At 43.9% G+C, this 25,286-nt stretch overlaps 1 pseudogene; it reads right to left on the bottom strand.

Moving 5' to 3' along the window:
* Nucleotides 1-9,717: 9,717 nt before the first annotated feature.
* LOC115169343 (EEF1A lysine methyltransferase 4-like) overlaps nt 9,718-25,286 on the bottom strand; it is a 140,233-nt pseudogene continuing 124,664 nt past the window's right edge.

Genomic DNA, 25,286 nt, shown 5'->3' with positions numbered 1-25,286 from the left:
CTTAGCGGCCGGTTTACATGGCATCTCCTGACGTCCTCAGACATGGATGGATGTCAAATACTGACTTGTATCACGGGTGACCTGCCTGGGTACTCTGTAAATCAGTCCCGTTATGGTTCACTGGTTCAGTATGACATCATCACACCAGACACTCCAAGCGGGGTAGGTCATGTAACACTATTGTGTAATAACGTCTTTCTATAGAGTCAGTGTTCCTCATCTCCTGCTCTTCCTCCCAGCATCCAATTTCTCTGATTACCTATTCTCTCTTTCATTCTGCCTATGACCTCGCTCTCCCCTTTCATTGATCAACAGCGGCAGAGAGAGAGACAGAGAGAGAGGGGGAAGGGGGAGGGAGGTGACAGTGTTAGTGGTAGTGAAGGTACAGGTTGTTCTGTCTAGAGGTTGGAGTGTTGCATTAGTGACAGTGTTACGTAAGGGGTCCATCAGGACCCTGTAGCACTGATCTGTTCATTAACTAGCACAATGCTTGGCTTAGGTATCAACTCAAGACATACACATAAGCCACATTAACACACACACACACATACACACACATACGAACACATACGTACACCCATAAGCCGCAGATACAGAGACATACTGTACATACACACAGACAACATGAAGCACATTCACACACATGCACCAATACACACAAGTTGCACGTCCACACACCGCAAGCGCGCGCGCACACACACACACACACACACACACACACACACACACACACACACACACACACCAGAAGCACACACACACAGTGACAATGGCGTATGCAGTCAACCCAGACATACATTATACAAAAAGACAATGGATGGCTAGTCTGAATTTCACATCCTCCTTCTGCTTGCCGATGAGGATAAAGGTGATAAATGTTTGAAATGGTCTGGTCTGCAGACATCATTCCCAAAAGAACAACTTCAGACTGTATAATACCAAGTTTCACATAAGGTTGCAATACTGAGTTAAAACTCAAACTAAAGACACTGTCTTCCGTATTTTAGGGCACTTTCAAGTGGACTTAAGACAATGTCCCTGCCGTGGAGCACTTCAAAGCGGACTAAAGGTTAGCGATTAAAAGTGTTACTCGGAGCCAATGTCCCATAAAGGGTTGCTATAGCAACGGCGAGAGTGATTCATGGAGCGTGTCAGGCTGTGAAATACATTTCACACCTCAGCACGCCGTGGCCTCTCTCTGCTGTGTGTGTGTGTGTGTGTGTCTGTGACTGTGTGTGTGAGAGAGAAAGAGTGAGTGAGAAGGATAGGAGAGTAAAATGTTTGAATGATACATCTGTGGGTAAGTGTATGTTTACAGTATGTGTGAGTGTGTAACATTGAGTCTGTAGGCATTGTGTACTTAACCAACTTAACCAATGTTCACGTTTAGATGAATTCCATGTCTTACTACCCCACCCTCTCTCTTTCTGTGCATTTAGTTCTGGCAGACGGTAAGCTGACATACACAAAGACAGTAGAGGACTCAATACCATACCTATACACAGGGGCGCAACTTTTGTTTTTTAAGTGGGGGGGACATAACTTGGCGGGGGGTCTGAGGGTCCTCCCATTTCTGGGTGCATCTTAAACTAATTTCCTGAATTTCTACACAATCTAATATGACCCATGGCCCTTGTAGTCGTCTCTATTTAGAACAACAAAAAGTAAGCAAAAATACCCACAGTCATCAAGCTAGGTAAGAGACCCTTATTAAATATGTCTAAGTGATTGATAAGACTGAACTACAGTAGATCAATGAAAATTCAATAATCAATACTGTGTTGCACCTTTAACCAATAGCCTAACAAATGAACAAACTAATTTTTGATTGTCTTTATTAAGATCTTCCATATCAAATTTCAGCCAGACCACCCAGCCAGTCCGAGTCTTATGCATGCCCGACCCCCACCAGTCTAGTCAATAACTCAACTCTCTCCCTGAACACAACTTCTTTCCCTATTTTCATATGTCTCAAGGGAATAAAAACACACATTCACCTCCTACACATTAACACACAAGAACAGCACATTCTCCATATAATTCATATCATAGGCCTAATAGTATTGTAAAGCTCATTTTACTTGCACAATATACAGTGCGTTCTGAAAGTATTCAGACCCCTTCCTTTTTTCCAAATTTTGTTACTTTACAGCCTTATTCTGAAATAGATTAAACAAAAAAGTGTTCCTCATCAATCTACAAACCCCATAATGACGAAGTGAAAATAGGTTTTTTGAATTTTTTGCAAATGTATTAAAAATAAAAAATAGAAATACCTTATTTACACAAGTATTCAGACCCTTTGCTATGAGACTCGAAATTGAGCTCAGGTGCATCCTGTTTCCATTGATCATCCTTGAGATGTTTCTACAACTTGATTGGAGTCCACCTGTCGTAAATTCAATTGATTGCACATGATTTGAAAATGCACACACCTGTCTATATAAGGTCCCACAGATAACAGTAGCCTAGTGGTTAGAGTGTTGGGTCAGTAACCGAAAGGTTGCTGGATCGAATCCCCAAGCTGACAAGGTAAAAATCTGTTGTTCTGCACCTGAACAAGGCAGCTATCCCACCGTTTCCCGGTAGGCTGTCACTGTAAATAAGAATTTGTTCTTAACTGACTTGCCTAGATATTAAATGAAGGTTAAATTAAAAAAATATATATAAAAAAACAGTGCATGTCATTTCAAAAACCAAGCCATGAGGTTGAAGGAATTGTCTGTAGAGCACCAAGACAGGATTGTGTCAAGGCACAAATCTGTGGATGGGTACCAAAAAATTTCTGCAGCATTGAAGGTCCCCAAGAAAACAGTGGCCTCCAAATTCAGAGGTTAAATAGAAGAAGTTTGGAACCAGCAAGATTCAAAGCCAAACTGAGAAATGGAGAAGAGCCTTGGTCAAGGAGGTGACCCAGAACCTGATGGTCACTCTGACAGAGTTCCTCTGTGGAGATGGGAGAACCTTCCAGAAGGACAACCCTCTCTGCAGAACTCCACTATTCAGGCCTTTATGGTAGACTGGCCAGACAGAAGCCACTCCTCAGGAAAAAGGACATGACAGCCCAATTGGAGTTTGCCAAAAGGCTCCTAAAGGACTCTTGGAGCATGAGCAACAAGATTCTCTGGTCTGATAAAAACCAAGGTTGAACTCTTTGACCTGAATGCAAAGCGTCACATCTGGAGGAAACCTGACACCATCCCTACGTTGTAGCATGGAGGTGGCAGCATCATGCTGTGGGGATGTTTTTCAGCGGCAGGGACTGGGAGACTAGTCAGGATCAAGGGAAAGATGAACGGAGCAAAGTACGGAGAGATCCTTGATGTAAACCTGCTCCAGAGCGCTCAGGACCTCAGACTGGGGCGAAAGTTCACCTTCCAACAGGACAATAACCCTAAGCACACAGCCAAGACAGCGCAGGAGTGAGTTTGGAACAAGTTTCTGAATGTCCTTGAGTGGCCCAGCCAGAGTCCGGACTTGAACCTGATTGAACATTTCTGGAGAGACCTAAAAATAGCTGTGCAGCGAAGCTCCCCATCCAACATGACAGCGCTTGAGAGGATCTGCAGAGAAGAAACTTCCCAAATACAGGTCGCGCCATGTAATGTCATACACAGGAAGACTTGAGGCTGTAATCGCTGCCAAAGGTGCTTCAACAAAGTACTGAATAAAGGGTCTGAATACTTATGTAAATGTGATATGTATTTTCTAGTAACCTATTTCTGTGTTCATGCAAGTGACTGATTGAACGAATCCTTACTATCAGTATCTGCAATTTGTCAGAATGCCCAGAATGTTGTTGTGAGAACAAAGGGACATGTCCGTTTCAAGGTCTCAGCTTGGAGAGAAGAAGCCTTGTGAGGCATTGGTCATCACATGCATGAATCAAAATGTTAATTATGAATTAATTATTAATAATTACTAAGCTAAATCATGCAAACATAACTTGTCTGTGTAAGTATATAAGAGAACTAACGGGACTGCCCCAAAGGAGCTCCTGACAGATGTGTAGTATGGTGCATCAAGTTTGTTGGAACCTCTTCATTTAACTGTCCCTGTGTAGAATTTCCACAACACTCTCATCGAGGCAAGCGCACATAAAAGTAATTTAGCTCGTCTGGTAGGCTTGTGTCACTGGGCAGCTTGTATCTGGGCTTCCCTTTGTAGTCCATAATAGTTTGCAAGCGTCGGAGCTGGTGTAGTAGGATTCAATCTTGTCCTGTTTCAACGCTTTGCTGGTGTGACGGGATTTATTATAAGAGTCCTTTAAAGTCGCAGCTCTAGCCTGTATCTCAGTGCGGATCTTTCCTGTATCCATGGCTTCTGGTTGGGGTATGTACGTACTGTCACTGTAGAAATGACGTCGTCGATGCACTTATTGATGAAGCTGGTGACTGAGGTAGTATACTCCTCAATGCCATTGGATGAATCCCGGAACATATTCCAGTCTGTGCTAGCCAAACAGCCCTGTAGCTTAGCATCTGCGTCATCTGACCACTTCCGTATTGAGTGAGTCACTGGTACTTCCTGCTTTAGTTTTTGCTTGTAATCAGGAATCAGGAGGATAGAATTATGGTCAGATTTGCCAAATGGAGGGCAAGGGAGAGCTTTGTACGCATCTCTGTGTGTGGAGTAAAGGTGGTCTGGAGTTTTTTTCCCCCTCTGGTTGCATGCTGGAAGAAATGAGGTAAAACGGATTTAAGTTTCCTTGCATTAAAGTCTCCGGCCACTAGGGCCGCCTCTAGATGAGCATTTTCTTGTTTGCTCATGACCTTATACAGCTCGTTGAATGCGGTCTTAGTGCCAGTATCGGTTTGTGGTGGTAAATAGGCAGCTACGATAAATATAAAAACTCTCTTGGTAAATAGTGTGGTTTACAGCTTATCATGAGATACTCTACCTCAGAGATTTCACACACCAGCTGTTATTGACAAATAGACACAGACCGCCACCCCTTGTCTTACCGGAGGCAGCTGTTCTATCTTGCCGATGGACTGTAAACCCAGCCAGATGTATGTTATCTATGTCGTAATTCAGCCACAACTCGGTGAAACATAAGATATTACAGTTTTTAATGTCCTGTTAGTAGGATAGTCTTGAATGGAGCTCATCCAGTTTATTCTCCAATGATTGCATATTGGCCAATAGGACAGATGGTCGAGGCTTGTTACCCACTCGCCAACGAATTCTCACAAGGCACCTTGACCTGTGTCCCCTGTATTCTTCATGCGAATGACGGGGGATTTGGGCCTGGTCCGGTTTCTGCAGTAAATCCTATGACAGTGCCATGTTGAAAGTCACTGAGCTTTTCAGTAAGGCCATTCTACGGCCAATGTTTGTCTATGGAGATTGCATAGCTGTGTGCTCGATTTTATACACGTGTCAGCAACGGGTGTGGCTGAAATACCCGAATCCACTCATTTGAAGGGGTGTCCACATACTTTTGTATATATAGTGTATATTTTAACCATGTTGTTCGACCAGTGGTCATAAAGAGAGGGAGATGAGGAGCTGAAGCTTGTTAAGACTATTGGGACAGCATAGCTTTTTCTATATCCCCATCTCTTTCTCCCATTTAATTTCTCTGGATCCCTCCATCTTTTTTTCCTTTGCTGGTATAGTCTATTCTGTTTTGCCCGCTCTCTTGCTGACGCCATTTTGTGAATTTCCAAGAGAGTTTCCCCTTTTTTCCTTTTAAGATTATTTTTGCTTTTATGATGAAACATTCTCAAAGCAGACTCTAGATGAAAGTGTGCTGTGCTCCCTCTCTCCCTCCCTCTCTCCCTTGCTACCTTCCTCCCCTCCATATCACACTGGCTCACTGCTCATTAGCTTTCTGTCAGTCTTGGTTTCTGTCTCCCACTCGCGCTCTCTCTCTTTTGCTCTCTCGTTCTCTCTCTCTCCGTCTTTCTCTTTTTCTCTGTCTGCAGCCTCCTCTTTGTCACACAGTATCACTCTTTACCCTCCAACTCTCCCATTCTCTCTCTCTCTCCCCCTCCATCTCTCCGTCTCTCCCTCCATCCATACTGAGTGAGTGTCAGTATGGTATGAGAGTCTTCTTTGGGGGGCTCTCACTGAGTCCCTGTGATGTGCATAATCACGTCTCTTTCAGGAATAGGTATCTTTACTATTGCACATATACTCTTCCATCTATCCTTTCCCTCTCTTCCTATCTCCATCTTAGGCTTTGCTCTTCTCTCTATCATCCTTTACATGTTTTCCTCAACCGCCCTTGACATCCCCCTCTCTCCGTCTCTTGACATCTCTTCTCCCTTTCTCTCTTTACCAATTCTGGTGATTCTCTCCCCTCTTTGACAATGTCCACCTCTCTCCCTCCATCTTTCACTCCCTCGCTTTCTCTCACCCCCCCCGCTCTTAATGAGGGGTGTTTGCTCCACCATGATCAAAGCACATTCTATACAGCCACCCACCCACACACACTCCCACCCCCATGTATACACACAATAACACAAACACACAGCGTACACACACAGGAGTATACACACTCATTACCAAGCTCTCACAAGTACACACACACACACACACACACACACATTTGGGTTGAATTGTGACAGCTGTGGTGCTGCAGAGTGATGGTAGAGCTAGAGGCGAGAGAGAAAACAAAAAGAAAGAGACAGACAGACAGGGAGGCATGATGTGGAGAGGAGCAGAGAAAGTGCATTGCACCTTCACTAACCCTGCTCAAATGACACACCACATACACAAGTACACAGATGAAGAAACAAACACACACAGACACACACGACTCAGAGGGATGTAACAAGAGTAGGGGGGTGAGAGAGGCAGTAAATAAATGTGAAGAAGGAAAGAAGATGAGAGAGGAGGTGAGAGAAGGAATGAAAAAGTGGAACGAGGGAAGGTGAGAGAGTAGGGAGAGGAGGTGAGTGAGGAAGCGAGAGAGGAAGCGATCAAATACAGGTTTATTATTCTGACTGCACCATTCTAATCTGGGCAGGTGGAAACAGGCCCTGTGAGTGACTGAGTTCAGAGGAAGGTTGTCTGAAAGAGGAGAGAGTGACAATCCTCCCATCTGTCCTTCCAGTCCTCCGTTTCATACTCCCTTCATTTGCATGCTGTCTGAATAGACAGGCCAATGACTCAGGTCTCTGATAAAAACAGTGTGTGTGTGTGTGTGTGTGTGTCTGTGTGTGTACGTATGCATGCATGCATGTTCTAGATTTCTCTGGAAACAGCCCCCTGCTGTCAACTCAGGTAGGACGGATGTCCATCAGCTGATAAGTGATGAACCCGATCCTGTGTTTCATAATCAACTTGTCACGCCCTGACCTGAGAGAGACGGTTTGTTTCTCTATGTGGTTAGGTCAGGGTGTGGGGTGGGCATTCTATGGTGTCTATTTCTTTGTGTTGAGCCGAGTATGGTTCCTAATCAGAGGCAGCTGTCTATCGTTGTCTCTGATTAGGAACCATACTTAGGCAGCTTTTCCCCACCTGTAGTTGTGGGATCTTATTTTTGTACTGCTTGTTATAGCCTGCAAGACGTGACGGTCGTTATCATTGTTTATTACTTTATTTAAGTGTTCTGATTTAAAATTAAATACAAAGATGAACACTCACCACGCTGCACCTTGGTCTACTCCTTTGGACGGTCGTTACACAACTATATAATACAATAGATGTCAGCTTCCTGTACACCATGAGGGTATCCTTTACTCAGGACGGCCCAAGACAATGATATGCCAATAAACGTTCCACAGGGTCAGGTGGTGGGGGTGGAGTGGTGCGTGTGTGTTTGGGGGGTGGGGGGAACGGAGAAGGGGGAGGATGTGGTATCACCTGCTGTTAGACTCTGTTGTGAGATGCTGTAATGTGCGTAATCCTACACCCCTCTGGGCTGTGGACTGAGTGTACTGACGTGTGGCTACTGGCATGCCCAAATTGTGGAACAAACTTCACAACCAAAAGAAGAACACTTGCTCTTGTCTTTTCCTACTAGGAATGTACTGAGTGAGTTACATCACTCTAGCTTTTTTTGTTTGTTAGGGGAGGGGCATCCCTCTTCCGAGGGCAGAAATAAACATTGTTTTTACAGCGTTTTCTTTTGTTGTTGCATCTTACATTCCACAAGCATTTTACAAACTGTACATGTCACTATTATTATATATGTTCTTTTACAGTAGTTACATAACAAGGATAAAGTAATTGTATATTTTGATATACATTACATCTAGATAGATAGTACTTATACATTATAAATCGTCATTACTCTTATAGAACATGAACTTGTATACCCACCCCTCAGTCCATCCCACCTTGGAGAAATTCAGGGTGTTAAAACTGGATACAATTCCCCGGTCTCACCTACCTGTATTCAACATATAAACATGAACAATAATACTTTTTTTTTTACAACAGTTGTGACGTTCAATGTCATGCTACTTTTGTCCTCATTCTACGGACTCATGATATGATCTGTGACCTGGTCCAACGACAGTACCATGTTACCGTTCAGGTGCCACCTTCTCCATTTCAAAATGTTTTTCTCACATAACGACAATCCTCTAGTAGTCAGGATCAAGTGTGTGTGTGTGTGTGTGTGTGTGTGTGAGAGAGAGTGAAGGGCTGGGATTGTCATAACGTCCCACTGTAAAGAACCTGCTGAATGGTGCTTCACATTGACAGGTTAGAGTGAAGTGCTTTAGTGACACTATATGAATACAGGAGACCACTATCTCTGATATCCTCACCAGGAGAGGAGGAACATGGTACTCTGTTTTAGTGCAATCACATTGCTAGGGTTGGTTGTCTGACTGCAATGTGGCCGTGTGTGTGTGTGTGTGTGTGTAACCTTGTAGTTGTGTGGTCTTGTGACCGAATGACAGATGGCTAGCCTTTAGCTCAGTGGGCTAACATTGTCCTTTAAAGCTGGAGTCCTTAATTGAAACAATAACAAAGTGGTCGCCCCGCTTCTGTTTCAGTAAAAAGCTGAGGGATGGGCCTGGAGAAATGTAACCACTCTCAACCATCCATGATATCAACATTAACCATGTTTTGAGGCTAAACAGTGTTTGTTTACATTTACATTGTTCAGAAACATTGGAGAAAAACAAGCTTATATTTTAGGTTCTGATGGTGTGCGACAGTTGAACAAAGCTCATGAGGCATTTATAAGTTATATTCTTCAAGAATAAACAGGTATATACAGTATAATTGATTTATTAGTCGAAACATAGATGTAGCAACTAAGGATTCTAGCTTTAAGGTGTGTACCGATACTATAACGAGACGACCTGGGTTTGATTCCAGGAACTCTATTTGACATCAAGTAACTCATGCAAGCAGTAAAATTTGATTAAAAAAACAGATAAAAAAAACCCTTATGGAACAGCGGGGACTGTGAAGCAACACAAACATAGGCACAGACACATGCATACACACACACACACAATAGCATACACACTATACACACACGTACACATAGATTTTGTACTGTATATATGTGGTAGTGGTGGAATAGGGGTCTGAGGGCACACAGTCTGTGAATGTATTGTAATGTTTTTAAAATTCTATAAACTGCCTTGGCAGCAGCTAATGGGGATCCATAATAAATACAAATACAAAAACACAGACAGGAGATGAAGATATGAGGCTTTTAAATCTGTTAAACCTGTGTGTGTGTGTGTGTGTGTGTGTGTGTGTGTGTGTGTGTGTGTGTGTGTGTGTGTGTGTGTGTGTGTGTGTGTGCGTGTGTGTGCGTGTACAGTTCCTTGTAACTCCTTCAGCACCTGGGCAAGGACACCTCCTTCAGCACCTGGGCAAGGACACCTCCGAGGACACCTTCCAGGGGTCCTTCTGCTCTACCAGCATGGCATCCAAGGTGCCCTTCTCCAGGACCACGTTGTACGAGGTGTCTGGGAAGGAGAGTTGGCGCTTGTCTATCTGGTGTCAGGTCATACCCGGGGATGTGGCATCGTGCCTGGCACACATGGTGTCGACGCACACAGAGGGGTAGTCTGTTGGTTATGGAGTGGTAGACAGCGCATGTCATTGCTCATAGAGCTGTTACCAGAACCTGGGAGAGGAGAGAGGGGAGGGGAGAGGCAATCATCAGTTTCCTGATCAGTTAAGCCTAATCAATAAAACACCATGGAAACGTGAGCAGGAAGTCATAAAACACACCATCACATTGGTCTGAAGACCAGAGGAATCAATGACATGCTGTAGGTTGATTAAAAACATGCATTCAGTTAATCCATCACTTGTGATGGGAGGGATATAATCCATCTAACCATCACATGGTATATGGTAGGAGGAAGGGATGGGAAGCAGGGAGGTGTGTGTATGTGTGTGCATGGTTTTGTGCGTGTAGTGGAAAGGGATGGGAGGCAGGAAGGATTGGGAGTAGTCTCCATCACTAGCTCTATGTTCGACAACACAACACTACTGTATTATAGAAGAGCCTAGAGGCAGCCAATGTAAGGCATTCATATGTAAGGCTATGGGGACACAGAGGAAATTCAAGGGCGTCACAGTTGAGCCAATGTAAGAGAGAGAGAGAGATCTCTCTAATGGTCTTTTTACTACAGCCTCTGCCAAAAACACATTACCTTAATCGAACACACACACACACACACACACAATGTGTTTTAAACAATTACTGGCACACACTTTACCCAAAAGATGTCACACGCACACACACACTACCCCAAAACACACACACACGCTTCCTTGAAGTCCCTTGAAGTCCCAAACTTTAAAAGAATCCCTGACGCACTGTTTCTGCACTTTGGCCATGTCACCCTGTGTACTTAAAGAAGACGTGACATGCATGCATGCGCGCACACACACAAACTTTGACTGCATCATGCTGGACACATCCACATCCACACACACCCAGGGGCAGTGTGGTGTGTGACCCTGACTGTCAGCCTTGCTGACGCAGAATCATCGACGGCTTCGATCATTACAGGCAGGCCAGGCTTCCCCGTGACGGATCATCTAAAGATCTGTTCATTAACTAGGGTTAAGCCCTAGTTAATGAACTAGCATCTGATCTGGTAGGTTGGTGGGTCAGACAGGGAGAGAGAGAGAGAGAGAGTCTTTAAGAGAGGTAAATAGAGGGTAAAAAGTGAATCTGTGTTGCAGGAAGGGGAGGCATACTGTAACTTTAGGCCATCCCTGCTGTTCTGTTCTGACTGCAGTGAACTGAACTGCACAAAGTCTACTCTCAGTGATTAATAAACACCAGGGGGTTGTCTGGTCTGGTGCTTAGCTGGCTCTGTAGTCTGTACAGCTACATCCTCTCCACTCCTCTCATCTCCTCTGACTCTGCTCTGGGGGAACTACCAGGCTTAGCTCAGTTTGGTTTGGTGTGGCGGAAAAGAAAAGGCAAGGGCAAATCTGAGAGCTGTTAGGCGGGGCAGGGGTTGGGTGTGTGTGCGTGTGCTGGAGGAAGTATTGTGTGTGTGTGTGTGTGTGTGTGTGTGTGCCAGAGAAGGGTTTTTTTGCACCGTTAGTTCAGGTAGCACATTGGAATCTGCAGCACCTCCATTTTAAACCTGTGGCTATGCTCGTTGTCACCTTAGTTCTACAACTAATTCAACACTGCCTTCCAGATGGGTGTGTGTGGTGTATGTGCAAGGTGCATGTGCATGTGTCTGTGTATGTATGTGTGTGCGTGTGCCTGTGTGTGCGTGCGTGTGTGTGTGTGCGTGCGCGCGCGCATGTGTGCCTGTGTGTGCGTGTGTGTGCCTGTGTGTGTGTCTGTGTGCGTGCGTGTTTGCATGTAAAAGAGAAAGGGTGTGCGTATTTTAATTGCTGATCTCGTTATCATCCAAACACTTCAGACAACACCTATAGTATGTCACCTCATCCAACCTAAGGTATTTATACCAGGCCCTCTATGACTCAACCTCTGGTGTGTGGTGGTAAACATCAGGGATGCCTTCTCTCTTCTGAACACAGTTCTATCTCATTTAAGAGCAGCATACAAAGCAGGGATTGGGGTCAATTCCAGTCAATTCAGAAAGTAAACCAAAATCCAATTCTAAATTTCCCTAATTAAAAATCATTGAACAGAATAGTAATTGTAATTACTGCCTACTTTCTGTCTTGAATGGAATTGAAATGGAATTGACACCAACCCTTACAACCTTTAAAGAGGAGAGGGCCATTAGCGAGGAAGGCAGAGGATGGGACTGGTCATGATTATTATAATGGCATTTAGTGATACTTTTGAGTGACGGGTGGGGGAGATGCACTAGGCAGAGAGATAATCAAATAATGGGTGAGAGGAAAATCAGACAGAGAGAGTGAGGAAAAGTGTTTGTGTGTGTTTTAGGGCACTCTAGTGTAAGAAAGCTAAATGAGCCAGGGGTTAGGGGTTAAAGGTTAAGGGGAAAGGGGGATACCTAGTCAGTTGTACAACTGAATGCATTCAACTGAAATGTGTCTTGCGCATTTAACCCAACCCCTCTGAATCAGAGGTTAGGTTTAGGGTTAGGAGTTAGGGTTAGGTTTAGGATTAATGTTAGGTTTTTGGGTTAGGGTTAAGGTTAGTGTTAGCATTAGGGGTTAAAGAAAATAAGATTTTGAATAGGAATCAATTGTGTCCCCACAAGGTTAGTTAAACACGACTGTGTGCTGTGTGTGTGTGTCTGTGTTCTGGAGATCAGCGTGACAAACACAGTCTAACCCCTGATGACTCTATGACATTTGCAACAGTGAGAGGACCAGCACATATATGTTCTGTCACCTTCATCCATAGTTATTGTACAGTTTTTTCATTTCAGCGGAAATGGAGAAAAAAAAAGACTTTCAGGCATCTGTTTGTTGATGCTTAATTTTTTTGTTATTATCAGTCGACTAAAACTCTGGACAATTTTAGTTCTAATTTTAGTCACAGTCATTTTTGTTATTTTAGTCATATAGTCAATGCATTTTCTATTAAATAATTAACATCTAATTCTAACTTCCATCATGTCCACATTTAGTCTTGTCCAACGATTCCTACTAGTATACATACCCTCCTATACCTTAGCTGGCAACATTGCTATTGTGGCATATAGTCATGACTAAGCATATACTACAAACCCATGACTGCAGGTTAAACAATTTACAGCTCAGATTTTCTCCCCATCATCTGTCGGAGTGGGGTAAACAACAGTAATTCAATTGAAACGGGGATATTCTGAGCTTTCCAAAAATCCCATAATTATTGCTGTACTCATAATATTCAGCAAATAGCGTTAGTATTTCCAACCGGGAAAAAAGTTACTGCAACTCATATTTGCGGACCGCGAGTGCGGCAACACAGATGAAAAACTGTGCACATGCCAAAATAGAGCTTCGGATGTGATCAAAGCAAAATAGAGCTTCAGATGTGATCAAAGCAAAATAGAGCTTCGGATGTGATCAAAGCAAAATAGAGCTTCGGATGTGATCAAAGCAAAAATGAGCTTCGGATGTGATCAAAGCAAAAATGAGCTTCGGATGTGATCAAAGCAAAATAGAGCTTCGGATGTGATCAAAGCAAAAATGGCTCATACATTATTGTTTCTGAATTGAATTTAGGTTAGAGACTTTCATTCTGCCAATGAGAGGATTCCAATAAATATTCTGCAAAGGCTTGCATGCTTAGAAGCTTCATGTCAAATTGAGAGCTCTATTTTTGGCTGTCGCTAAGGAGGCGCAAGGATCAAACGCACGTTAGTTAGCAAATTTGTCATGTAAAAACTGGCGCAGTGGCATTTTCCAACCCTAATGCCGATTCTGCAGTTTACCTGTCTAATATCAGCTCGCTTACGCTGAATGGAGGGGGTGGCAAAATTTGAGGTGTGTCCTTAAAAAAAAGTACCAATTTCATGCAGTGCTAATGGGAAATTTTAAGAACCCCCAAAAAGCAGGTCTTAATGGTAACACAGTTGATAATGGCATGGCTTTTGAGAGGCTATTGTGCCAGTGAATCTCATATTTAGAAACATATTGTTTAATTTGATTAAAAAACAAGCATGGCCTACCCTCCAGTTAATCCAGGATGGTTCAGCAGTTGTTCTTTTTATCCTGGCCATTAGCCAAGTAGCCCATGAATAAAGGGGTTTATAAGGTCTACTGAGAATGCTTTGAAGATTTTGCCCTCATGCTTTTTTATTATTCACAATTAACATACCTGCATACCTCCTTTAGCTTCTTCAAGTATGCTATCCATTTCCATGTGTCTCTTGTCTGATTACCAAAGACAGCTCCAAGCTATTCAATCCTCCTATAATGCCATACCAATGACATATTTCTTTGAGAATCTGCTTCGCACATACTGTAGACAACGATACAAGAGCCTAGTATTTTGTATAGACGTGCAAATATTATGTGTAAAGACATTTAGGCATGCGTGTGCAGTGCACACAGCGCCATGGAAAGAGAGAAGCGATTTATGAGGTCATGCTTCTGACCCCATCCTATTTAGAAATATACAGATTGGTTTTTACTAATCTGAAATGGAAAACAAGCAAACACTCCATAGGCTACCCTTACCTTAGGGCCTAGGCTACGATGATGAAGGCTGGTTCAACAGCAATGCGTCGTGTATTTTTTTATCCTGGCCTTGCAAAGTAGCCTATCCATAAAAGGTGTTTAATGGTCTATTCAGATTGCCTTGAACTGAAAATATACTGCACACATATGTCTACCTGCATACTTCATTTCACTTGATCAAGTATCTATCCCTATCTCTAAAGAGCGCCTCTCATCCGGTTAAGAAAATATGGGCTCCTCCAATTCTATTGAAATTATTAAGTCCTATAATGCAGTATCAACAGTAAGCCTAGACTACATTTCGCTTATTGTGAACATGCCTCACACATAAAATAAAAAATACAGGCTCCCGTAAATTGTATTGTATGAGTAGTGCGATGCGTAAAGACGTAGGATAGGCTAGGCTCATTGAAGCCAATTACAACAATGTTAACTGCCAATACTCCAAACATAGGCTATTGAGCAAACACTGGATGTTATTTATTTTACTGTTGCTATTACTCGTAACTGTAGCCTATGCTGTCAATCAATAGTCTACAGAACTTGAGACAAACACATGCAGTATTAAGCCATGGAACGCATTGATTGGCCATTGAGTGACCAAGCCCTCATCACACCTACAACTTGTTTATTCAATAAAACCAGCTTGTTTATTCAGTAAAACCAGCCCTTTTGCGCCACTGCCAGCTACTGTATTGCACAAAAAATTCTGGCTATGAAAATAGCAACAACATAAAATTCTGACACACCGACAGACCGATCGCACTACCGCCAGCGCATATATATACTTAAATATTTTTTTTAAAACTGTGCACCAGTGGCATTTCGCATTTTAGTTATTTAACATAAAAAAATATGTGTAACATGTCATTCGTTTTTTTGCACATATTTTTTGGTAGAATACTTATATTCAGTATATTTTGTGGACATTTAAGTTATACTTTTTGAAAGTATACTTAAGTATATATTCTTAAGATATGAACAGTATAATCTCAGGAAGCATGTTCCTCAGCTGTGCATGTTTCCTTATGTGGAATAAACAATCATTATCACTGTTTCTCTTTCTATGCACTCTTCTGAAAAGGAATTCAGAAAGTACTTGAAACTCATTACTGGTACTGAAACTATACTTATAGTGTACTGGATCACTCACAAGCAGAGTTTCATTAAAAAAAGCAATGCTTCAACTTAAAAACAATTCCAAATGTATTTTGAATGAATAAACTAAATTACAATTAAAGCGTATGAGGGCTAGGGCCATTCCCCCAGAAATGTCCGGGAACTTGCAGGTGCCTTGGTGGAAGAGCGGGGTAACATCTCACAGCAAGAACTGGCAAATCTGGGGCAGTCAATAAGGAGGAGATGCACTGCAGTACTTAATGCAGCTGGTGGCCACACCAGATACGGACTCTTACTTCTGATTTTGACCCCCCCTTTGTTCAGGGACACATTATTCAATTTCTGTTAGTCACATATCTGTGGAACTTGTTCAGTTTATGTCTCAGTTGTTGAATCTTATGTTCATACAAATATTTACACATGTTAAGTTTTCTGAAAATAAACGCAGTTGACGGTGAGAGGACGTTTCTTTTTTTGCTGAGTTTAGTATACTAAAAGACTGACGAACAATGCATTTAAAATACACTTTTGATAAAAAAAGTAAAGGCATGACGCAAGATAGGATTCCAAACAGAAGGAAATAACAAGAATTGTATATCCAGCAAGCTAGCTATCTAAGTATTCTAGCAAACAGTGAGGAGAAACAGGAATACAACAATTTACTTTTGTAAATCTCTAAAACTGAAGCTGGTTATACAATAAAAAAGATTTGCCCAAGCAAGCCTAATAGACATGGCTGTCCCCCAGCACATGGCCACCCTCCAGGACACCTACAGATCATCAAGGACATCAAACACCAGAGCAACTCCCTGTTCACCACGCTATCATCCAGGAGGAAAGGTCAGTACAGGTAAATCAAAGTTTGGACCGAGAGACTGAAAAACAGCTTCTATCTAAAGGCCATCAGACTGTTAAACAGCCATCACTAGCACATTAGAGGTTGCTGCCTATAGACATAGACTAGAAATCACTGGCCACTTTAAGAAATGGAGCACTAGTCACTTTGATAATGTTTACATATCTTGCATTACTCATCTCATACACTACCGTTCAAAAGTTAGGGGTCACTTAGAAATGCCCTTGTTTTTGAAAGAAAAGCACATTTTCTGTCCATTAAAATAACATAAAATTGATCAGAAATACAGTGTAGACATTGTTAATGTTGTAAATGACTATTGTAGTTGGAAACTTCTGATTGTTAATGGAATATCTACATAGGCGTACAGAGGCCCATTATCAGCAACCTTCACTCCTGTGTTCCAATGGCACGTTGTGTTAGCTAATCCAAGTTTATAATTTTAAAAGCCTAATTGATCATTAGAAAACCCTTTTGCAATTATGTTAGCACAGCTGAAAACTGTTCTTGTTCTGAGAAATGAAGGCTATTCCATGCGAGAAATTGCCAAAAAACTGAAGATCTCGTACAACGCTGTGTACTACTCCCTTCACAGAACAGTGCAAACTGGCTCTAACCAGAATAGAAAGAGGAGTGAGAGGCCCCGGCGCACAACTGAGCAAGACGACAAGTACATTAGAGTTTCTAGTTTGAGAAACAGATACCTCACAAGTCCTCAACTGGCAGCTTCATTAAATAGACCCGCAAAACACCAGTCTCAATGTCAACAGTGAAGAAGCGACTCCGGGATCATGTCCAATCTATTGAATTCATAAAAATAAAGAGAGTCACAAACTCTATATATACACTCTCTATATAAACTCCTAGCAATTAATCGGATAAATAACCAACGTTTCGTCATCACTGTGCCTTCTTCATTGTGTGTAGATTGTAGATTGATGAGGGAAAAAATTATATTTAATCAATTTTAGAATAAAGCTGTAATGTAACAAAATATGGAAAAAGTCAAAGTGTCTGAATACTTTCCCAATGTATGTATTTATATGTATGAATGTATGTACAGTACCAGTCAAAAGTTGGACACACCTACTCATGCAAGGGTTATTCTTAATTTTGACTATTTTCTACATTGTGTACCCAAAATGCTTGTGTACCCAAAATGCCGCCGCTTTGGGGTATTTTTCAGCAGGGCACTGTGGAATGACTCCAGATAACATGAGTTTTACAAAGAGAAAAGGTCAAAAGAGAAGAGGGGTAGACTAAATTGATTACATGGTCTGGGAAGTACTGTGTGGTCCTCAGGCTACCTCTAACCACCTGTAACCCCATAACACAAATCATACAAACATACCCAATTCATGTTTATGCCATGCTTACTGTAAATTGATCCATCTTAGGTGTCAGCTTGTAAATATTTTTTTCCCAATTTACCGTCACCTTGTGCAGAGCTAGGGGTTGGAAGCACATGTTGGTGGAATCAGATTTTGTCCCATCTACAACCAAATACACATGTTTACTCTGCTGACTAGCACTGACTACCATAGCATAGATACAATTGATTGACAGTGTGTACACCAACAAAATATAGCTATATGATTTAGCTGATTGCTTTCAGAGTATAATATAGGACTGTAACTTTAGCTAGCTAACTTACCATAGCTAGTCCAGCTAGGCTAGCAAGCTAGCAAACTTTAGGTTACATCTAATCGAGAAACTTCTCTTTGTTGTGAAGGAAAACAATTGATGGTGTCACATAACTTTTCAGCTGCTTTTGAAATGGATTCCCCATCAGTTCAGTATGAAAATCCCTCTGATAATCCCACTGGCAGCATCAGGGTACATCTCTGGCATGTAGAATAGTGAAAGATAATTCACTTTTGCGCTTGTTTGTAAGTAGCACAGCCAGGCACAGAACAGAACAGAACACCACACATGCATGATGAAAAACGGTAGTGAAAATATAATATTGTAAAAAAAAAAATCATGCCTACAGAAGTTCTGAGATTGCTGTGTGTTGTTCTTTCGAAGTACACAATGCCATCATCCAAGTTTGTGAGCACGCCCCATCTACCTTAGGGGGAGGTAGCTGCAATCAGTATGAATGCCGGACCTTGTGGTTCGCTATGAGCAGAAAATACACAAGAAGGCGAAACTTCACGATCGATTCTACCATTGAAATGAAAATGTGCTAGTTCTAGCTTGTGGTTTGGATAATGGTGATGTTTATGACCAAAACGTAATGTTGTTATTATAGTAATGACTATATGCCGTGGCAGAGCCAGGATGAAATTCCCTTTTAAGATATACTAGAAAGGTACTTCTCGTATTTGAAGTATATTATATACATTTGTATTATATTTAAGTATACTTCAGTATATTTGTAATATATTAAAATATAGTTTTGTTCTCTTGGGTTACCATTGCGTTAGGATTGTTAAAATAGTACCCTTAAAGACCATTAGTTTCAAGTGGAATTCTCGTCTCGTTACATTTTCATCAACTAAAATGAAAATACATTTGTAATGGTTATCGGTTTTTTTTCAGGGCATCTGGTCTCCTTATCTTCATTCGTTTTTGTCAGGACATCTGGTCTCCTTATATTCATTAGTTTTTGTCAGGAAGAATAGGCCGTTGACAAATACTTTTCGTCATAGCTATTGATGACCAAATTAACACTGGTACAGTCAGTTGGTAGAGCATGCCGCAAGCAACGGCAGGATAGTGGGTTACCGGGACCACCCGTACGTAAAATGTATACACGCATGACTGTAAGTCGCTTTGGATAAAAGCATCTGCTAAATGGCAAATTTAAGTTTTGTTAAGTTCAGTTTGATATGACTGACCTGTTATGGAAATGGCAAGAGGACTAATAAACAAAGCCATTTTTGTACTGTTAAGTTGTTTAGATCTGAAAGGACAGGACTGCTAATAGCTACAGTTTGCCCTCTGATTTTGACCATATTGCTTTAACCCTTTCTATTTCTGATTGGTCGATGTGATGGATGTGACATGTCTGTCTGTCCTAAGAGCTCTGTGGTCTCTCTTCATGCCCAGGTTTGGTGCTCCTTAGGACTCATCTAGGCCCCCCTCCTCAGGTCCCAAATCTCCACATCACAGACCATGCATTGTTTCCAAAGGGTTTTCCCTGCTGACGCTGCATACGTGTGTGTGAGCATGCATGTGTGCGTGTTTCCATGGACGGGAAGAGGAGCGGAGGAAGGGGTATCACATGACAGCTCATTCCTGCGGGTTCACAACTATTATAGTCGCCGGGCTGTCATCAAGGACACCGCTTCTGTTCCGTCTCTGACATCAGCTGCACCCGTCGGGACCCCTGACCTTTACACACACACACTGCTGCCATGGCAACAAGTGCACGTTTTCTGGCATCCGGGACCGGTAAGTAGAGCGGACATAGCAGGGATGTGTGTGTGGGTGGTGAGCAAAGGTGGGTGCGTGTGTGTCTGTGTGTGTACGCGCACACACGTGTGTTTGTGTCTGTCTGTCCATCCAGTCTGGACGGAGCCTGTCCAATTGATTTTCCTCCAGCTGGAAGCATCTGTGTGTGAATCTCCTGATCTCCTGCAGCTCCTAACGGGATTAACCAGGGAACCAGAGAACAGCACTAAAGATAGACGTGTCACATAGCCTCTGCCTGCGAGCAGTGTGTGTGTGTACTAGGGGAGGGGGCTGCCACTGTTGAAGGGGTACTGCTCGGTGCTCGCTAGTTTGCTAAAAATGGTGGTGGTTCCCTCTGTGTTGGTTGGCACTACGATGGAATCCCGTCTCGTCTCGTGACCCGCAGTGTGAAACACCGGTCTACCGGAGAACCCTTTCATCTGACTAATGTGACTACACTTTGTATAAGGGTATTATCTCTGAGAATCTCAGAGTTCATCTACTGTAACTAGCCTACACCAGTGGTGCAGATTGCATATCCCCATGTGACCAGGGTGTGAATACCAGAGAAGGCACATTCAATTTTGAATCCATTCAATTCAGTGACTTGAAACACCTTGAATGAAAATAAAGGGATCTCTTTCTATTCTTAAAATGTTAATTTCAAGACTTATTGCTAGCGAATGACCAGTTCCTCTCTAACAAATCCCATCTAAATAAAGAAGTGGGATACAATGTCATGTGTAAATATCTCTGAACATGGATCTATTTGAACCACTGGAAAATGTGATGTGAGCGTAGAAATAGAATCTAGATGAATGAATTCATTCTATTTCCATGGACATGACAATGACACAGGCCATTCACACTTAAAGTTCCATGGGATGTATTAGAGCTGGTGTCTTGGGGCAATGCCTTGATAAAGGTCAACGAGACCAAAACAACAAGAAACAAACATGCACGGGTGAAACGCCTGAGAAGGGAGTTATTTACATCACTGATGATCCTAGTGTTGCTTTTATTTCTTGAGGTGTTTGACAGTTAAACCCAACTGGAATGTTAAGAGCTATTTTCACTACGGGTATTCATGATTGACTCATCAGACATTTTGACATCAATTAGTCTGATTAGAAATAAATCAATCCACTGTGACACCACTGCCTCTCAGTGGAATCTGTATCACAGGGTGATGGACCACTACAGTATGTAAAATTGGTTCATAGGGTGCTGCACTGCGGCTGCCCTGTGCGCCAACCTCTACAACATAATGTGAGTTTGTGTAAATAGGTGTGTGTATCTGAGGGGTTGGGGAAAAAGCAGAAGGTATATTTCCATCCTGTATGGACTAATAACGTATATCTTATCATCAAGATCAAACACAGGTTACAGAACTGTTGGTCCGCATGTAAAGAGCTAGTCTCCATCTCACCTTGTCTTGTATACTTTCCTAACAGGTATGTCCATTCTAATCTCATGTCCACTAACAGAAAGCACAACTCACTATGGGAGTATAGAAAGCGTCACCTTGTCTTGAGTATGTTTCCCCACATTAAAGTATCACTATGAAAAAGTACAACACATTGTGGGAGTAAAGCAGTTGAAACAAATCCAATTCAAGGGGATAGAAATGTACAGTAAGTATGATCAGGAATACGGTTAAACATTCTATGGGATAGAAAGGTACAGTAAGTATGATCAGGGTTTACTGTTTTGATGTCCAGGGGGGGCGGAGGGACCTCCCGCACCTCAGCGTCCTGCAGAGGACCAGCTACCACCGGCCTGAGGAGAGACACATGAAACGAGGGGTTAATAAGGTAATACGAAGGGAGCTGTAACCTATAACACACCTCGTTTATTCTCCTCAGGACTTTAACCTTTTGGGGCTAGGGGGCAGTATTTGCACGGCCGGATAAAACACGTACCCGATTTAAACTGGTTACTACTCTTGCCCAGAAACGTGAATATGCATATAATTAGTAGATTTGGATAGAAAACACTCTAAAGTTTCTAAAACTGTTTGAATGGTGTCTGTGAGTATAACAGAACTCATATGGCGGGCCAAAACCTGAGAAGATTCCATACAGGAAGTGCCCTGTCTGACAATTTGTTCTCCTTCTGTGGCATCTCTATCAAAAATACAGCATCTCTGCTGTAACGTGACATTTTCTAAGGCTTCCATTGGCTCTCAGAAGGTGCCAGAAAGTGGAATAATGTCTCTGCAGTCTCTGGGCAAAAAACAGCAGGAGTTTTTGTGAGTGGTCAGGCAGAGAACAATGACACTGGAGATGCGCGTCCACGAGACGACGCCATGTTTTTCTTTCAGTCTTTGAATGAATACAACGTCGCCTGGTTGGAATATTATCGCTATTTTACGAGAAAAATAGCATAAAAATGTATTTTAAACAGCGGTTTGACATGCTTCAAAGTACGGTAATGGAATCATTTGAATTTTTTTGTCGCGAAATGCGCTCGCGCGTCACCCTTCGGATACTGACCTGAACGCACGAACAAAACGGAGCAATTTGAATATAACTATGGATTATTTGGAACCAAAACAACATTTGTTGTTGAAGTAGAAGTCCTGGGAGTGCATTCTGACGAAGAACAGCAAAGGTAATCCAATTTTTCTCATGGTAAATCTGAGTTTGGTTAGGGCCAAACTTGGTGGGTGTCAAATTAGCTAGCCGTGATGGCCGGGCTATCTACTCAGAATATTGTAAAATGTGACGCAAGCGTCCCACCTTGCCCAGGGAGGTTAAACGGCCCCACAAATCGCGGACCCAACTTCCGGCAGGGCAGGCGGAGGGGCAGGTTCCGGGTTGAGAGCCAGACGCTGTCCCCCAGGGTCAACACGGGGGCCTCACTGCGGCGGCGGTCAGCACTCTCCTTGTGCCGTCCAACAGCCCGTTTAAGGGATTCCTGGACGGCGCTCCAGGTCTCCTTAGAGCGCTGTACCCAATCCTCCACCGCAGGAGCCTCAGTCTGGCTCTGTTGCCAGGGCACCAGGACCGGCTGGTAACCCAACACCACCTGAAAGGGTGACAGGTTAGTAGAGGAGTGGCGGAGAGAGTTCTGCGCCATCTCGGCCCATGGCACAAACCTCGCCCAATCTCCTGGCAATAGGACCGCAGAAACCTGCCCACATCCTGGCTAATTCTCTCCACCTGCCCGTTACTCTCGGGGTGAAAACCTGAGGTCAAACTGACCGAAATCCCCAGTCGCTCCATAAACGCCCTCCACACCCGGGACGTAAACTGGGGACCTCAATCAGAGACGATGTCCTCAGGCACCCCGTAGTGCCGGAAGACATGAGTAAACAGGGCCTCCGCGGTCTGTTGGGCCGTAGGAAGACCGGGCAAAGGGAGTAGATGGCAGGACTTAGAGAACCGATCCACAACGACCAGGATCGTGGTGTTCCCCTGAGACGGCGGGAGATCCATGAGGAAATCCACTGACAGGTGGGACCATGGTCGCTGTGGAACGGGGAGGGGCTGTAGTTTCCCTCTAGGCAGGTGTCTAGGGGCCTTACACTGGGCGCACACCGAACAGGAGGAGACAAAGTGGGCCACCAGTACTTTCCCCTAAGACCCCGCACCGTCTGCTCCATTCCTGGATGACCCGAGGAAGGTAGCATGTGCGACCATCGTATCAGTCGATCGTGGACACCGAGCGGAACGAACTTCAGACCCGTGGGACACTGAGGTTCTGACTGCAACGCCCGCTCGATGTCCACATCCACCTCCCAGACCACCAGTGCCACCAGACAGGAGGCCGGAAGTATGGGAGTGGGGTCGATGGACCGCTCCTCGGAGTCGTGGAGACGAGACAGTGCGTCGGCCTTGGTGTTCCAGGAACCTGGTATGTACGAGATAGTGAACTGGAATATCGTAAAAAAAACATAGCCCACCTGGCTTGGCGAGGGTTCAGTCTCCTCGCTGCCCGGATGTACTCCAGATTACGGTGATCAGTCCAGATGAGAAAAGGGTGTTGCGCCCCCTCAAGCCAATGTCTCCACATCTTCCGGGCCCTGACCACGGCTAGCAACTCCCTGTCCCCCACATCATAGTTACGCTCCGCCGGACTCAGCTTCTTAGAAAAGAAAGCACAGGGGTGAAGCTTCGGGGGCGCGCACGAACGCTGCGACAGCACAGCTCCAACCCCAACCTTGGACGCGTCCACCTCCACTATGAATGGCAAAGAGGGGTCCGGATGCGCCAGCACTGGGGCTTCGGTAAACAGGGTTTTCAGCCGACAAAAGGCTCTGTCCGCCTCCGCCGACCACCGCAGCCGCACCGGGCCCCCTTCATCAGTGAGGTAATGGGAGCCGCCTCCTGCCCAAAGCCCCGGATAAACGTCCGGTAGTAATTGGCAAACCCTAAGAACCGCTGCACCTCCTTAACCGTGGTCGGAGTTGGCCAATTACGCACGGCCGCAATGCGGTCACATTCTATCACCACCCCAGATGTGGAAATGCAATACCTCAGAAAAGAGATGGCTTGTTTGGAGAACTCACATTTCTCGGCCTTGACGTACAGGTCATGCTCCAACAGTTTCCCAAGCACTTTACGCACTAAAGACACATGCGCGACGCGTGTGGCGGAGTAGATCATAATGTCATCGATGTACACCACCACACCCTGACCGAGCAGGTCCCGGAGAATCTCATCCACAAAGGATTGGAAGATGGCTGGAGCATTCTTCAACCCATATGGCATGACTAGATACTCATAATGGCCAGATGTGGTACTAAATGCGGTTTTCCACTCGTCTCGGATACGCACCAAATTGTACGCGCTCCTGAGATCCAGTTTTGTGAAGAAGCAAACCTCCCTCCTTCTTCTTCACAAAAAAAGAAGCTTGAGGAGACAGGTGATTTGGATGGCCAAATGTATCCCTGCCTTAGGGACTCAGTGACGTATATCTCCATAGCCACTGTCTCCTCCTGAGACAGAGGATACACCTGACTCCTGGGAAGTGCGGCGTTAGCCTGGAGGTTTATCTCCTCGTCGATGAGGTGGTAATTGAGTCGCCTTCGTTTTACTGAAGACGATAGCCAAATTGACATATTCTGAGGGAATGTGCACGGTAGAGACTTGGTCTGGACTCTCCACCGTAGTCGCACCGATGGAAACCCCTATACACCTGCCCGAGGACTCCCTCGACCACCCCTTAAGAGCCCTCTGTCTCCACGAAATTTTGGGATTGTGAGTGGCCAGCCAGGGAATTCCCAGTACCACCGGAAACGCCGGGAATCAATGAGGAAGAGGCTGATATGCTCCTCATGACCCCCCCCGCATCACCATAACCAGTGGCACAGTGACTTCCCTAACCAGGCCTGACCCAAGTGCTCGACTGTCTAGGGCGTGCACGGGGAAGGGTTGGTCCAACTGAACCAGGGGAATCC

This window comes from Salmo trutta, chromosome 31 (genome assembly GCF_901001165.1).
Source record: "Salmo trutta chromosome 31, fSalTru1.1, whole genome shotgun sequence".
Lineage (NCBI taxonomy): Eukaryota > Metazoa > Chordata > Actinopteri > Salmoniformes > Salmonidae > Salmo > Salmo trutta.
Note: the sequence above shows the minus strand (reverse complement) of the source record. Positions and strands in the feature narration are given on the sequence as shown.